The 15218-nt window shown below is 44.4% G+C and overlaps 1 long non-coding RNA gene across 1 annotated transcript; it reads left to right on the top strand.

Moving 5' to 3' along the window:
- The first annotated feature begins 9017 nt into the window (after nucleotides 1-9017).
- LOC125759565 (uncharacterized) lies at nucleotides 9018-10878 on the top strand. Its single transcript, XR_007417167.1, has 2 exons — nucleotides 9018-9101; nucleotides 10819-10878. It is a non-coding gene; the product is annotated as an uncharacterized LOC125759565 (long non-coding RNA).
- The last annotated feature ends 4340 nt before the right edge of the window (nucleotides 10879-15218 follow it).

Here is a 15218-nt window from a genome sequence, read left to right as displayed (position 1 = left end):
CCCGCGCAATTATCCCCAAAAAAGGTAATACCCTGTGCAATGAGCAATACTCATTCTCTCAATGGGTAGCGCAGTAAGGGGGCCAGTAGAGTAAGCTGCAGTGGCTGCCCGAGCATCGTATATGACCGCATTTGTACTGTGAATTCCGAAAGCATGGATACCATAGTTCCATTCTAAACTGCAGAAATTACTTACGAAGAGCAGCATCCCGACGTCAACGTCTTGTTTTTCACTGCATGCGGCTGTGTCCGCGTCTCGGCGATATCTGCGTCGTTGCAAACGAAGCAACACGGATTTCACAAGCGGAGCGCAACGTCGATAAAGACGTGCGCACAGCGTTTTTCGAAGCACCCAACGTTTCTTCACGTGCCTTCAATTCAACGTAAGCGGTTTTCCATGAATATATCGCCCCATCGCGCACTTTTTGTGTCTATTTTGTCGTCCCTGCAGCATCGTTGCGGATGCCGCCATCTTTGCTGACACGAACGCGAGCGTTGTATGTATTTGCTCAACACACGAACCAATGAGGGAGCAGCCGTCAAGACTTCCGTGGCCGAGTGCATTGTTGGTAGTTGCAGCCTCTCGCCTTTGGAAACACATATCCCGGTATTATGCTAACGCAATGAATCTTGACTGAAGTTCTCTATCAACGTTATCTGCGTGTTACTTGTCGGGGACGATATTTTTCTGTACCCTACTTTATTACACTGCTTGATTTTGATAGCTTGTGATCATGTTGGCGTCTATTATATGTACGTTAATAACTCCTCGTGTGTTACTCAACGTCACACTATTCATCTTAAAGCATAAAACGACAGACATTTCCCAATTTTCAGTTTTTAAAATAGCACGACTGCAGCGCACCACGGTTCCCCGACATGCTAAAATGTAATGCGATATAGACGGTCACTCGGAATTATCTAATTAGCGCTGACGAGCGCACGACGAATCATTCGGAGCGGCGCGACGAAGATCAGACATCAGGAGTGAAGTTAATCACTGGGAGTGAGAACGTTGCCAGGTGTCGGCGCCATTCGGCGCCGTGGTCAAAACACTCACATCGCTGACGTTATTGCTAGCGCATCGTCATTCAGGGTGGTATGGGCCAAATAGAGCGCGTCGCACTAATGTCAATGTCGCTAGGTGTTGAACGTCCCCCTGAGCTCTCGAATGCTGTTTGCCCTCGAAATAAAATAACTTCCATCTGACGGACCCCATTACCATTAGGCCAATAAGACTTAAGCATAGCGAACATTCGACTTAAGGGTAGACCTCGGGCTTAAAATTTTATGTAAAATGCACATTAATTTGGTACATATTAGTGTGCTTAGCGCTTTAAAGACCCCATCAGTCATGCTGGGTTTCATTGTTACAATACACTGAACAAAATAGGCCGTGGATGTTAAACTAGAGTGATCTAAAACTTCATTGAACGCTGAATAACGCCGAGAGCTATCGTAGGTGTAATTTTGAGCACCTATAAGAACGATGCCTGCTGCTGCAGACGAAAGGTTTTCTATTATGCCGGTATTGTGAGACACCTGCTAACTGCCGGGATGCAGTGGCTTCCACACAGCAGGTGTTTTTAAATGCGAAGCATTTCTTAGTGAACCCAAAGCACTTTCAGCGTTTCTATCTGTTTATCTATCTAGCCGCCTACGTCTGGGTGCTCTCGTGATCACCTCCTTAACTTGGCGTAGACCAAAATGAGCATGGGAGGGCAAGAGGATTTGTAAATATGACTGTCTGGTCATGACATGAATAACGTCCAATTCCTGTCGCGTGCGTCGTCAAACCCTTTACTCCAGACACCTGTGGCACATACCAGTGTACCATGGGCCACGGTGTACGGGTATGCGCCACAGATGATTGACAGTTCATATCTACCCAGGAACGACGAGAACAAACACTGGTAATGTTAATGCGAGAGCATTAAGAAAAACCGACATCGGCAGCGTTGACCGCACAAATGCAAAGAATAAAAATTAGGATTCCAGCAAGAAGCGAACCCAATCATTCTGCATGCCAGTGAGGTAGTCTACCACAGAGCCACGGACGGTCTAGAAACTGTTTTGGAAGAACACATTATGCAGGCGCAATGTCGGTGTAACGTCAGCTGCGACTGTTGTGCTGGCTCATTTTATAACAACGCAATAAACACTACAAGTGTCCTCCTACGAAACAGGTCTCACGTCAGGTTAACGTCTGTGGCTCCTGTGTCGGCTCCGCTTTCATTGCAGTTTAATAAACATTCCATTTGTATTCCTGTGATTCAGCAAGTTATCTTGAAGCGTTGCTCTACCCCAGAGGAATACGCTAAACAAAGTTACGTACACTCTAAGAAAAAAGAGAGTCAAAAGAGGGTCATGGAACCATGACTCTCTTCGGGTGTCCACCTGACCCCTTTTGGAAGGTACAGGCAGAGAAAAAGAGTTCGCATTTGGGAAAGAGTCACTGGACCCTCCTGAAGCGCGTTTCGATTGGCTTCGGCCAGAAGAGCCGCCGTATACGCCATACATATCGTGCGCTTGCCCTTTGGCGCCGTTGTGGCGCCTTGCTCGGCGATGCAGACGGTGTTGGCGCCGGGGTGGCGCGCCGCTCTCCTCTCTCAGTCGTCTCAGTCTCCTGGTCCGTTGGTTACGCGTCTTCGGTGGTGTTGACGCCGGCTCCGTGCACGAAGTGACGCTTGGAGGGTGGAATATTCATGGAGCTGCGGACACCGACAACGGGCGCCAGTTAACGGTGAGTGTACTGCTTTCGTAGGTACTAATTATACAGCATTAGCTGGGCGTCAGCAGCAGCCTTGCTGAAGTAATCCGCCAGCCATTTCCAACAGCAGCCTGCGTCCGCGGGGCTGTTACGGATGCCCATCTAAAGCTGTCAGTTAACGAGTTACCACCGTTATGCGCGTTGCTGTACAAGCTCCCATAAAGTGAGCGATGCAAACAATTATCGAGGGTCATTTCTTGCTGATCGCACGTTGTGTCTGCACTACTGAAGGTGCAATATGTCGTTTTGAGATGCACTTTAGTCTACTTCATAATAACAGTTCCATCGACCTTGAGTGTGCAGCGTGCTTCCGCGCGTGGGAACGTGGAAAAAAAAGCCTGTGTACATAACGCTCAGACGCACTATATATAATGGTTTTTGTTGGCTTAAAGACGGTAGTTTGAGGTGCAGATATCGTACGGTGGCTGCCAGAACGTACGCGATAGTCATTCAAGTTGGACACGCCTCGCCGGTAAAGTGAAAAAGCTCTAGACTTTCGACGGCGCGCGTTGTTGCGGCCGCCGGCGTGCACTCTTTTCCCTCGTTTCTGTTTGCTGTTTTCGTGGTTTGCATACACTGCGATGACGTTGGGCGCTATAACAGAATCGAGTGAGCGTACGTGATTGTGGGAGTTATGTGCGCTAATTCTAGCATATGACATGTCTGATCTCGACGTAGACAGCGTACGCACGCGCTGGGTGTCGTTCGGGCCCTAGTACTCGCATCTGTTTATCTGAGTAAGGATGGGTTACGTTTGTAAAAGAAGCGGTCAATAACCGCTCACGGCATGCCCCTGGCTGCCGGAGGATGTGCTTTGTTGTTTTGTTGTTAGCCTTTATTATGCCCGTGTGAACCACTTATTGTGTAGGTTTTGCAAACCTTTACTGCAATTTCATTTTCTCATCATAATATCATGTTCTGCTTTTCAGATACCGTTTTTCGTGGTGCTCACGCTGGACAGGAGCGACAACCTAGCAAGCCACAAGTCTGATGCCTCAAGCCGTCACCACTTTTTGATTTATTCTTAATCACAAGGAATAAATATGGAAACATGATGGCGATTTGTGCTGTTCATTTAGCACCATATGACGCTGTGCACATCACAGTCACATATTTTAGTTGGCTATACTCATAGAAGCATGTAAATGAGGAATACACAAACTTCTTAATTGGAAATTATAGACCATCTTTTCGCGCTTTCTATATAACTTTGCTGGAAAATATGTGTTGTTTTGACGAGTTTTATTAAAATAATGCTGAAACTGAACTATTCTTTTTTTACAGTCGCTGGGCAGAACGGCAAGTATTATTGGACTTGCTTAAAACGAATACTCCACTATTTTCAACAGTAGTCGCGCAAAAGTAGAGCAGGGGTCAAATGAGTAGCTTAAAATACTTGTGGAGTCGCTTGATGCTTCGGTGTGGGTCCCTTGACCCCCGTAGGAGCGTTACCGGCAAGAGTCGTCTGACTCCCTATAAGTGGCTACGTGATCCTTCGGATGCGAGTCTTTCCACTCTTCCTAGAGGGTCAGGGGACTCTCCTAGAGCGAGCCGACCCTGACCCACCAAGAGAGTCACCGTGACTATTTAAAGAGAGTCCTATACGTGGAAAGTCAGAACTCTCCGAAAAGAGTGACGCATACTCTTTTTTTTCTTAGAGTGTATGATATTCACATCATCACACCGTAAAGTGCATTTCGTTTCGATAATACTGACGTATGTGCCCTAACGTGAGTGCTGACGTTACGTCAGACCATATGTTACCCTTTAAGCACCAGTGTTGTCGACGTGCCTGGTAAGCTCGCGATGCGCACGCAACTACTACACTTACAAAAACACTTCGATCCACCTCGTAACGGTTGAATGCAAAAATATGCAGCATATAACAACTCTCTGTCTGCTTCACGTAAAAACAATTCCCACAGGGCGTGGGAATTGTTTTTACGTGATTGTATTTTTTTTGGCATGCTGCTTGACGCCCACTCTAAAAAATGGTTGTAAATTTACACATAAAATACATGAAATTTCTGTACCGCGAAAGAAACTTTGTGTAAATGTGCCATGAAGGAAATCTGTTAAAAAGAGAAACCGAAATGTCCTGTTATTCGTGACCTTCAGCAAAACAAGCGACTCAAAATTGAAACTCGACAGGTTTTATACCTTCAAAGATTACAAATATCCATGAAATAAGATTTTATGTTTTTCTGGTGTCTCGCACAACGCTATTTCGCGTGACAAATATTCAGAGCCTTTTCTGCGGTTCTATGTTCGCGCATCGCGGGCCCCTACATTTACAAGATGGCTACCGCTCGCGTCGAAGCGCGGCTACGCATGGCTGCAGCGTAATGCGCAGCTACGGCTCCCTCCTGCTCCTGCTTTTCGTGCGCCTGTCATTGAAAGGTGGGTGGTTTGCTTTTAACTAGAGTTCCTTACAGTAAGATCTCGTTGATATGCCTGCCCGCTTTCGAAATTCGCTCTCGCGTAGTTTCTAATGCAGCTTCGCGTCAGCCGCGCGCGCGACCACATCGTTGTGCGAGCGCCGGAATTTCTTGTATGCTATGATAGAAATACTGATAAGGCCTTGTAAGCGGGTGTTCGAGGGAACGCCTGCTGTTGTAGCACATTTATTTCTTTGCTGGTACCGGCAGCGTACATCAATGTATGCGAATATGTACTTGGACGGTTGGAGTGCGCATACTACAGCGTTCGCCGCGCACTTCATGCGCGTTCCCTGCGGGGAACCATTAACGAGGTTTTGCTGTACAGAATGATGAGAGGTATTTGTTCACCTTACCGGCTTTGTTTCTTTATTACAACAAACCTGTGTAGTCTGTGTTTCTGGACCTATTTTTTCTTTCTTGTTGCTTGGCCCGACTTCCTCTAAAAACTAATGAAGTGCGTATACCTGTCAACTCAGCTAACCGAGCGACGTTACATAGCATAGCGTTCTTTCATATTTAATGAGAGTACAAATGTTTCCTTTTTGTGTGTGTATCTACGTGTAATAGGTAGCTTTCTCCTACATAGTGAACATAGCCCTGAGCAATGATGTCGTGGCTTGGTGTACGTCGTTTAGTGTTTTTTCGTGGTCATTGCATGATAAGTTCTCCTTCCTTGTATAATGCGATGTATCTTGAACATTGCTGGTGGGAATATGAGAACGCATAACTTCTTGGCGTAGTATCATTGCATAACCTTCCTTACGAAGCGCTGAGTTCCTGGCGGAGGATAGATAACCTAGGTAAACCTAGTTTACCGAATGGACGTGTGGGGCACATCCATTCGGAAACTGATACCCCGAGTAACTAACCAATGGGGCACGGGCTTGACGTGTACACGCGCTACCTTGCGTCATCGCTCTCCTCCTGCGTTGCGGTGGAGCACGTCTTCTTCTCGGTAGGAGAAACTCGGCGCGTTTCGTATTAGCGTGTCCCTCTTGGAGCTCCTGTTAGATACGCGGTTGTTATCCATGGTTTACACACAACGGCATGAAGCCGTGAACACCTCTGGAAAGTGGGCCCAAGTGCGGTCATAGTGCAGTCGTTGAATCGTGGCACATGTCACATGTGATCTCTCAGTGGAGCACCAACGCCGACGCTGTGGTTCTAGCCGTGCGTGAAGGCATATTGTGGACATCGATCGTGACTACTGTTAAAGAATCCCGGGTTCCTGAGAAGCGGACTTGGTTTTTAGTGGTGTATTGAAGGGCGAATGGATCTTTCGTTGGCTCTCGCCCGTTTTGTTCACCAGTGCTTGGCGGTAGTTGTTATTGTACGCCATCGTCGAATAAAAGTACCGATACAAATTTTTAATGACACAACCAAGTTTCGAGATGTGTTCGTCGCTGAACGCGAAATTTTTAGCTCTTTCAGGCGCACGTTCTGTCGCGCGTGAGGTTTAGGGCGTCTGAAAAACAAAGGAGACATGCGCACGTTTTGGTCGACAGCTTTAGAAGAACATCCGTTCTATACCTCCGCCCTATCGACATGTAGGCTACAAAAAGAGCAGCTTGGCAGATAACAGCGGTTCCCGAACTGCTGAGACGAATGGCATATGACAGATTGGTTTGCGTGCTTAGCCAGCTATGCTACCGCGACAAATGTACGTTGCTTATTTGACGGCGCTGTTTCCTGCCGAATGTCGCCTTGCGAAACAAACTGTAATTACGCTAATACTATCACTGAAAAAATAATATCTACTCCTTTAAGCGCATCGCTCCTTTAATGAAGCGAATCGCTCATTAGAACTGCTCTGCGATTTGTAAACATTCACAATAGTCTATAGATTTTGAACATATATTGTCACGTGGCCGTAACGTCGACGAAGACAGCAGTCGGCGTTTGCAGGGTGAAACTGTTCATTTGGCCGAACTTGTGGCCGGAAAATGAGAACTAGAACTACAGCAATACACGCTGTACAATGATAGCGGCGAACAGGGCGTCGTCCGTCGATCAGCTGACAAGCGGTCAAGCGCGTCGGCTTTTATACAGGCGCTATCGAACTTTCCAGCAATATCGCTGGTGGCGGCGTTATCTCTCGACAAAGCTGGAACATTCGCGTGAGGGGTGCAATCTTAACAAAACGATCTACTGCAATCGGGAAGCTTCTCGAACACTGCTTCGCGGACAGCGTCGAGCGTTGATAACCGCCCCTGCCGGTCAAACCCGAATACATCAAAACAAGACAAGAAGTGGGCGTGGCAATATATTGCTTTGCTTTTTTGCGGAGAAGCGAATATCGTGGTATATATTTTACAGCACGTAATAGGCAGGAATTGGCGTACCAGGGTGGGGGGTTCAACCTCCCCCCTCCCCCAAATAATTGCTGGATTTTGCATGTGTAAATATGTACACACGAAGATACATAAAGAGCGGTTGAAACCTCCCGCCACTACCCCTCTCCGCCGAAATGAATTTCCGGCTACGGCCCTGTAGGCAGGTGCAACTTGTCTTCTGGCCCAATGGCTTACGTCAACTCTAACGAGTTTTTCAGTAAAAATAAAACCGATTTACCTTTTGCTTTTCATAAAATGAAGGACATTTTGCTCCATCTCAGGTGGCAAGTCTTTCCAGATTGATGCAGGTCATTGAACAAATTTCCCCACGCAACCGCCATTGCGAGCGTCATTGCGCATGCATTGTTGATTCCTTGCGTAAACGCTTTCTGTAATGGAGGTTCACTGAGCGCGACCTCCTGCTCAGGTGTTATTAGTCTGCATGCTTAGCCTCACGTTTCTGCAAATGCGCATGACTTTAAAGGATTTTTGAAAACATTATGAATATGCATCAATTACTTAGAGCATTTAATGTAAAAGATTCATTCTCCCTGAATTGGCAAAAATGTTTGTTACAGTCAGGCATTAGCCTCCTTTCCTTTCTTTTTATAGCCTTACAGATGTGCTTACCGTTATAACAGACTTTTCTATTTCTTTCGGTAACTGCAGTTTTTTTATTTATTTCAGTGATTGATGTCTGCAGTGTCTGTGATAGCACCAAGACGACTGTGCCACGTTTTATGAAGTATGCTGCACTGCACAAAAACATGAATGCATTCTGCATCAAGTGCCCTTTGCAACAGTACAAAAAAGTGTTCCGCCAGTTCCTTCTCTGAGTTTGTGGCTACGAGATAGCGAGGACGAAAATAGGACTGTAAAAAAAAAGGAAGAGTGCAAAAGGATTTATATAGTTGTGTGTCATGGAAGCCCAAATTACCTGCGCTGAGACACCACATAATGGATCACACTGAGTTGGCGCTGATGCTATAGTGCCTTAAGGTCGTGCTGCATCTCGAGCTGCCAGAAGGTAAGAGGATTATTTGACAGTGGCCTGCTCCTCAAATTGTTCGCTGCTTTAATTTACTTTCTATTATTGAGAGCGTTTATTTATTTCCATTTTATATAACCTCTACAATGTCTGTGGTTCAATAAACAATATTGTCCTAACTTTTTAGTTGTATTCGTACGCCTGTTCGAACTCCAGGGTACAGGAGTTTTAATTGCTACTTATCGCATAATTAACTTCATAACTTTTATTATCGCAGGCAAGTACAAGTGAAGATAACGTCAGAGACATGCTATGCTTCCAAAGGTACCTTATTGCTAAAGGTATTGTTAGGGATACTTGCAATATATCGCTTAATATTTCTAAGCGGGAAATATTTTGTTCCAGGAGTGAACATTCTGACTGCCGGGACAATTACAATCTGTATTGATAACCATGCTGTGATCGAATCCACCACACCGTGCCAGGCATTCAAGTTAATGTTTTTACACACTTCGCCTTTACTGTTGAATACCGCAAAGAGGTCAGCCTAACACTGGAGTTCACACAAAGGTAAAACTTAATGTGATTTTTCTGACTTTTTGAACAAGATTCATGCAACTAATTTAGATCAAGCAACATTAGATAGTACAAAAGTAGACAAGTACTCGAGAATGTCCAATATCTGATATTACACTCCCATTTGGATAAGCAAATGAGGGATTGTGTTGGAGGGAATGGCCAAATGGAAATGTTCAGCTTAAGTGTAAAACTGTCTACGGGAATTCTGAGTGGTCATAAAAAATTTTAAATAATAACGCTAGTATAAGAGCGGTTGACGTGTGAAGTATTTTAATCATTGTTTAATGAGGATTTCGAAGGGAGCACTAAGCTACATGAAAAGTTTCATTAATTTAAACAAGAGCTAGCACATTTTCTTTGCAGTTCTGCTGCCGGAGCAAGGTGTGTGTCCGGCTAGTTGATATACCATAATTGTGAGTAGAACGCAGAAAGAGAAACAAAAAAAAAGCAAAGGACCGACGAGGATTGGTGCTGTCAAGCGAGAATTCCCAAAATGGGCCCAGATTGCATCGGCGACACGTCTATAAGTTTATTTGGCATATATAGCGACACACGAATTTTTCATGTCTCTTACTGTTTGCAATGGAGAACATGTACACGTATGCGCTTTAATGAGTATGTTCTTTCCCTGCTTGTCTGGGGAAATCCCATAAAATCCGTGGTGAAAATTGCGCCCGTGGTGCCCCGTCATCCATTTTGTCCGTGTCCGCGCTACAATGGTTTCAGTGTCATTCTTAGCAGATATAAATTGTGAGACCAAGAGTGCCTACCATGCAGTCATGCATGTGCACATACACGCAGACCTGTACAGTAAAAGCTCGTTAAACTGACCATCGTTAATTACAACATGGGATACTTCGGCCGTGTTCTCTGGTCTCAGCAAGCACATGCATTGTTTATTGACAGCATTGTTTTGTTTAATAGCATGGCAGCTTTGTTCTGACTTTGGGCTATGCGCGCACAGTGTCACAAAGCTCATACATGGTGGAAGCTGTTGAAGAGGAGGGCCTTCAGCGGCACTCTGCATGTAGACATAAAACTCGCTTGCTACATTGCGATGGACAAGCGCTCAGTTGCCGGCCATATTTCGGCGACAAAATGATCCTCACGTGCGCGTGGTGGTGTTGCTCGCGGCGGTACTTAATAAGGGATGGGTTGAGAAAACGTTTCGGCTTAATACACGGGGTCTTGGGCCGCGGTCTCATTGTGAACGATGAACCTAATGACAAGAATTGGGGTTTTTACTCTTATGCAAAATAGGCACTGTTTTCCCATTCATCAAGAAAATGAAAATGCATTGATATAATAGCCACTTGTTTATTATTTTTTTGATAATCTCGATAATTGGGCATTCGGTTAATTCAGACATTTTTTCCGGTCCCGTGAAATGGCGAATTAATAATTTTTTACTGTATTTGCGTGTATGTTCAAAAGCACATGAACTTTGTTCTGTGAGGGAGCATTATTTCCTTTAAAGTCGTTACACTGCAATAAATAGCATTGTATGAAACATAATGTAATTTTGCAGAAATGAATCTCCATCCTGATCATGAGGTTATTTTTTTAACTGATTCCAGACGGCACACCTTAAAGAGGCAATGCGAGGGTTTCTTGAACGCTCTACCAACATAATCCATGTTGTTCTCAGTGTGGCTCATTGTGTTCAGCGTAGTCATGCAACACATAAAAAATCATTATTCGTTTTTAGGGCAGCCGCAGCATTCAACCCTGACAGAGGGAGCAAGGTCGAGAAGTCAAGGAAGCAGGGCTGCCTCACACCACAAATGGCCAACATAAAGCCCTGGAAGACTACGAATGCTAAGTGTTTCAACGAAAAATTTGCATTTTCATTATGCATATATATCTATACATTTTACAAACCAACTTGAGTCTACGGTGACAAGATGTATGCAGTTTTCATTATTTTGAAGTGTTTACACGCAGCATTTCCTGTGCTCAAATAAAGATTCGTTTCTTTTATCATGAAAGGTGAATCTACTGCAACGTGCTTGTCTTTATTGCGTTATTTACTAGAATGCTGGAAGCAACACCTCGCGGATGTAGCTCCAAGAATTTCACAATGTCCGCTGTGGTAGTAATGTGGCTCCGGTGCTCGGCTGCTTACCCGAAAGTCGCGAGTTCGACCCCGGCCGCAGCGGTCGCATTTCGACGGAGGCGAAATGGTTTTGGCTCGTAAAACCCAAGATATTGTTATTAAAAAAATTGGAATGCATTTGTATTATGCAAACGCAATATATTGGTATTTTTGCCATTGCATTTGGCTAAACAAAATATTATTGCGTGTCGCTTGTACAAGTGACACAACTAATTTTTAGTATTGCGGAATGCTTTTCTAAGACAATATATATAAATTATTCTTTATGCATAAAAATTTATGTTCACGAATTAAAATGCAATAATTAAATAACAGGAGGGAAGCAACAGAAAACTCAGCCTTTGTGACTCGACAACAGAACTTGTACTTATAGATAACGTTTCTGTAAACGATAACAGATACTAGTAGCGAAATAACAGATAAAATAAGAACAGAAAACAGAGTTTTTTCAGTGTCTGAAAACTGAAACGTGTTTTTAAACATAAAATTTCTGTACTGTAAAAGAGCAAATAACAGTGAAATAACACAAAGAAGACAAACAGAAAAGCAGGTTTTTTCTGTAACGCAAAACTGAAAATTATGTTTATGCAGAAAACTTTTGTAAAGTAACACGAAAAAAATCTGTTAAAACACAGAAAACTTGAACATAGAAAACATAGCTTTACAGAAATTTTGTGGCAAGAGAGCTGCCAGAGAATTTCTTTTTTTCAGAAAATATTTTTTACAGTGCTGCAGTGTATTGTCGGGATGTTGCGCGAGGGTTTCCGGTGCAACGCGATAGCTCTCTATCGCAGTCTATTTCGCCATTCGTTCAAAACAGTGAACATCTTTTACACACAATAACAATTGTTCTCAGAGCAAAAGCTTCTGAAATAATATCGTCAACGACTTTTAAGCGAGAAAATATATTGGTGTGCTTCGTGCTACAATATTTTGATATTTGAGTGTGGCGAAGCACAAGGACACACATATAATTATATTTAGGTGCGCGATGAGAAATGCCAGGTGGTTGAAGGCATTCGGGAGCCTCCTATAACGGCGTGCCTCCTAATCAAAAATGAGATATTTCGATATTTTTATCATCCTTAGATCAACATAGGTGGAAATTTTGACGTTAAGGAAAAGAATATCGTCATCAGCTTATATTTGTGCCGTTGATCTCCGATTTATATGTTCTCTGCAAATGTCAGCAATTTGTCTGAAGTCATCATCCTGGCAAGACGGGAAAATGCAATGGTTCTACTACATATATTTTTTGTTTCATGTACGGCGGTAAGCTGGTAGTCATTATTAAGAAATGCTTGCTGTACGCGTTACAGCCCATCTTTATTCGTCACTAAATTTTGTTTTACTACTAGGCTCTTATGGTGGTGGTGGTAAAAATTTATTGCCAAAGAAGGGGTCCTGAAGGACACTCGTCTAGGCACGAGGTGTAGAGGGCACCTCTCACGTCGGGACAGAGAGCCCAAAGCTCTCCGCCGCCTCGCGGGCCTGCTGGACAGCCCGAAGTTGGTCTTCTGGTAAAGCACTCTTTAGCATTTTGTCTCAATGTTCCTTCTGGGCGCAAATGTCACTCGATGCACGAACACATAGCCCATGGTTCAAATCTCCACGTTCACAACACTGTTCACACACATGTTGTCCGTCGTAGTCTGGGTCGATGTGCTTCATGCGCCAGGGGTTGGGGTGTGTTCGTCAGGAGCAAGCGTAACGTGACTGTTTGGCTGGGGCTGACTGCTGCCATTCTCGCATTCTCGCTCCATCGCCAGGATATTTTGACGTCTACTTTTTACTTATGCATAATTATCCCTGGCGTAGCAAGAGGGGGGTTCAGACCTGCGTCGAAATTTTTCTCTCAATTTTGCACGTATATATAGACTAGGACATATACAAACGCTCGCACGAACGTACATAAAGCATGGTTAAAACCACCCGAAAAAAGTTTCGGCTAGGCTACCGCTAATTATACTCAAATTTAGTTAGACTTTTTCTCTGTTGAAATCCTGTATAATTTTAGCTTTACATGAATGGACTTAGGCTTGTGAACCTTCGTAACCTTTCAATGAGGCACATCGATACCGGCGTTTTTGTTGCAAGAGCCTGACCTGATGCTACGCTTGTCGTGGAGCAGAATAACAAAAATCTGTTCGCCTACTGTGCCAGACAAGTTCTACAATAAATTCCTGCACTGTCTCTCTGCAGATTTTTGCATTGGGGAATGCACGACTAGGCGATTTCGCAGCCGCATGTTACCTTGAGTATATTTCATTTCGTGACGTGACCCGCTGCAGAAAAAGTACTAGCTTCTTGAGGTTAGTGCGATAACAGTACGTGTTCAAGACATGGAGATGAAAGAAAACATGATTGATCCCTCCATCATAGGAATCGGTATAACACGAAAGTAAAACGTGTCTTTACAGAAGTAGTTGAATGTTTACTGTACACTGATATAAGAGAGCTCGCACAAATAATACTGGTGTTTAACAGCTATAGCACCGTTTAACGTGGATACGCCCACGTTGACGCTTGGTGGCACATCTCCATCCCGACGACTAACGTCGATGATCAATGGTTAAACAAACCCTTGTGGTAGCTGTAGTAGTTAACGATGAGAGCGTAATATAAGAAAGCGGTGTGACAGCCAGAAGAGCGCCGCTGATTAGATGCAAAACCTAAGCTAAGGTCGCAATCCCGCCGCATATTAAAGAGTTATTGAACTGTACGGCGGGACTAGAGGAAAACGAAACGTGCGTCGTCTTTACCCTCTAGCCCGGCCGCGTGTTTTCAAGGGGCAGGCGTAAGCGGGGAAGGCGGCGGTATAGCCAGGGAGGCAGGCGTGCGTCGCAGAGCTATTTTGTAATGTGGAAGGATGCTGTAAGCGAGGCCGAGGCTTGGCCTAAGATCGCCACGTCGCGGTGTGTTAAGGCGTTGACAAAATTGCACTGCTATTGGAAACGCACTGAATCGGAAGGGCGCGTAGCAACGACGCCTTGCAGGAGCTAATAGCGGAGGCCAGGGTCATAATGCATTAATTCACTTTACTGCTCCCAGACGGCGACACCATCCCACCGACTAGGAGCACTGTGAGGGGAAAATGTGAGATATAAAAGGCGCGTCTGTCAAGCTTCCAGAGTGTGGTTCGACTCCCGTTGATAAAACTTTTTTCTTCCAAGATTGTCTTTGCCATCTTATCTAGCGTATTTTTTCGACGTCATTTCCGTGACGGAAATATGTCACTGAAGTCTTGGTGGACCCCGCATAAAGCACTTTCGTGTTATAAAACCGAGTGTGCACATGGTTCCTAACTAGCTACTCATTGGCATACTGAGTAGCTCGCCAATCTCGTTGGCGGAGCGTTCTCTTCTCCCTCCCAACAGACGCTCTTCTTGGAGTTTCATGGCGTTTACGAACAACCGACAGAGGGACCTCGTTGTACTCAGGCTTTTTATACGAAGATGGTGTGCACTGGTAGCGGCAAGATATTTTGAAGTATTGGAATGGAGAATAGTTTTGCATCATATTACTGGTGTATTCAAAATGTTGTAGCCGCGGAATAAGGCTATGTCGAGCGCCTGCTGCAAATAGCCATTGTGTGCGGCTATATCGGGATCAAAAGTGTTTTCATGCAAAGTATGCCATTCCGATTTAATGATTATTTCGCGAGCTTTACTCACAAAAGAAACGCTCGATCGCCAGTAAATATCATGCAACAAAAATGCTGAAAATATTTCTAGCTGCATGTATGTGCTGCGCGGTATCCTTGGAAAACTTTAAACAATTTCTATACTTTTTGAGTTATCTAGTGAGAGCTGCTCTTTGAATAATTATATATTATTGTGCAGCCTGATAAGTCAAGTGTCGGCTTTGTGCTCAACATAAAATACAGTGGCTAGCTCACATATACAAAACGAACGCGTCAGACGTGTGGCAAAGAGAAACGCTGTGAGAGAAAAAGTATATAATGTTACAGTTGAAGCTATCGTTGCCACATG

This window comes from Rhipicephalus sanguineus, chromosome 8, assembly GCF_013339695.2.
Source record: "Rhipicephalus sanguineus isolate Rsan-2018 chromosome 8, BIME_Rsan_1.4, whole genome shotgun sequence".
Lineage (NCBI taxonomy): Eukaryota > Metazoa > Arthropoda > Arachnida > Ixodida > Ixodidae > Rhipicephalus > Rhipicephalus sanguineus.
This window is presented reverse-complemented; position numbering and strand designations above follow the sequence as displayed.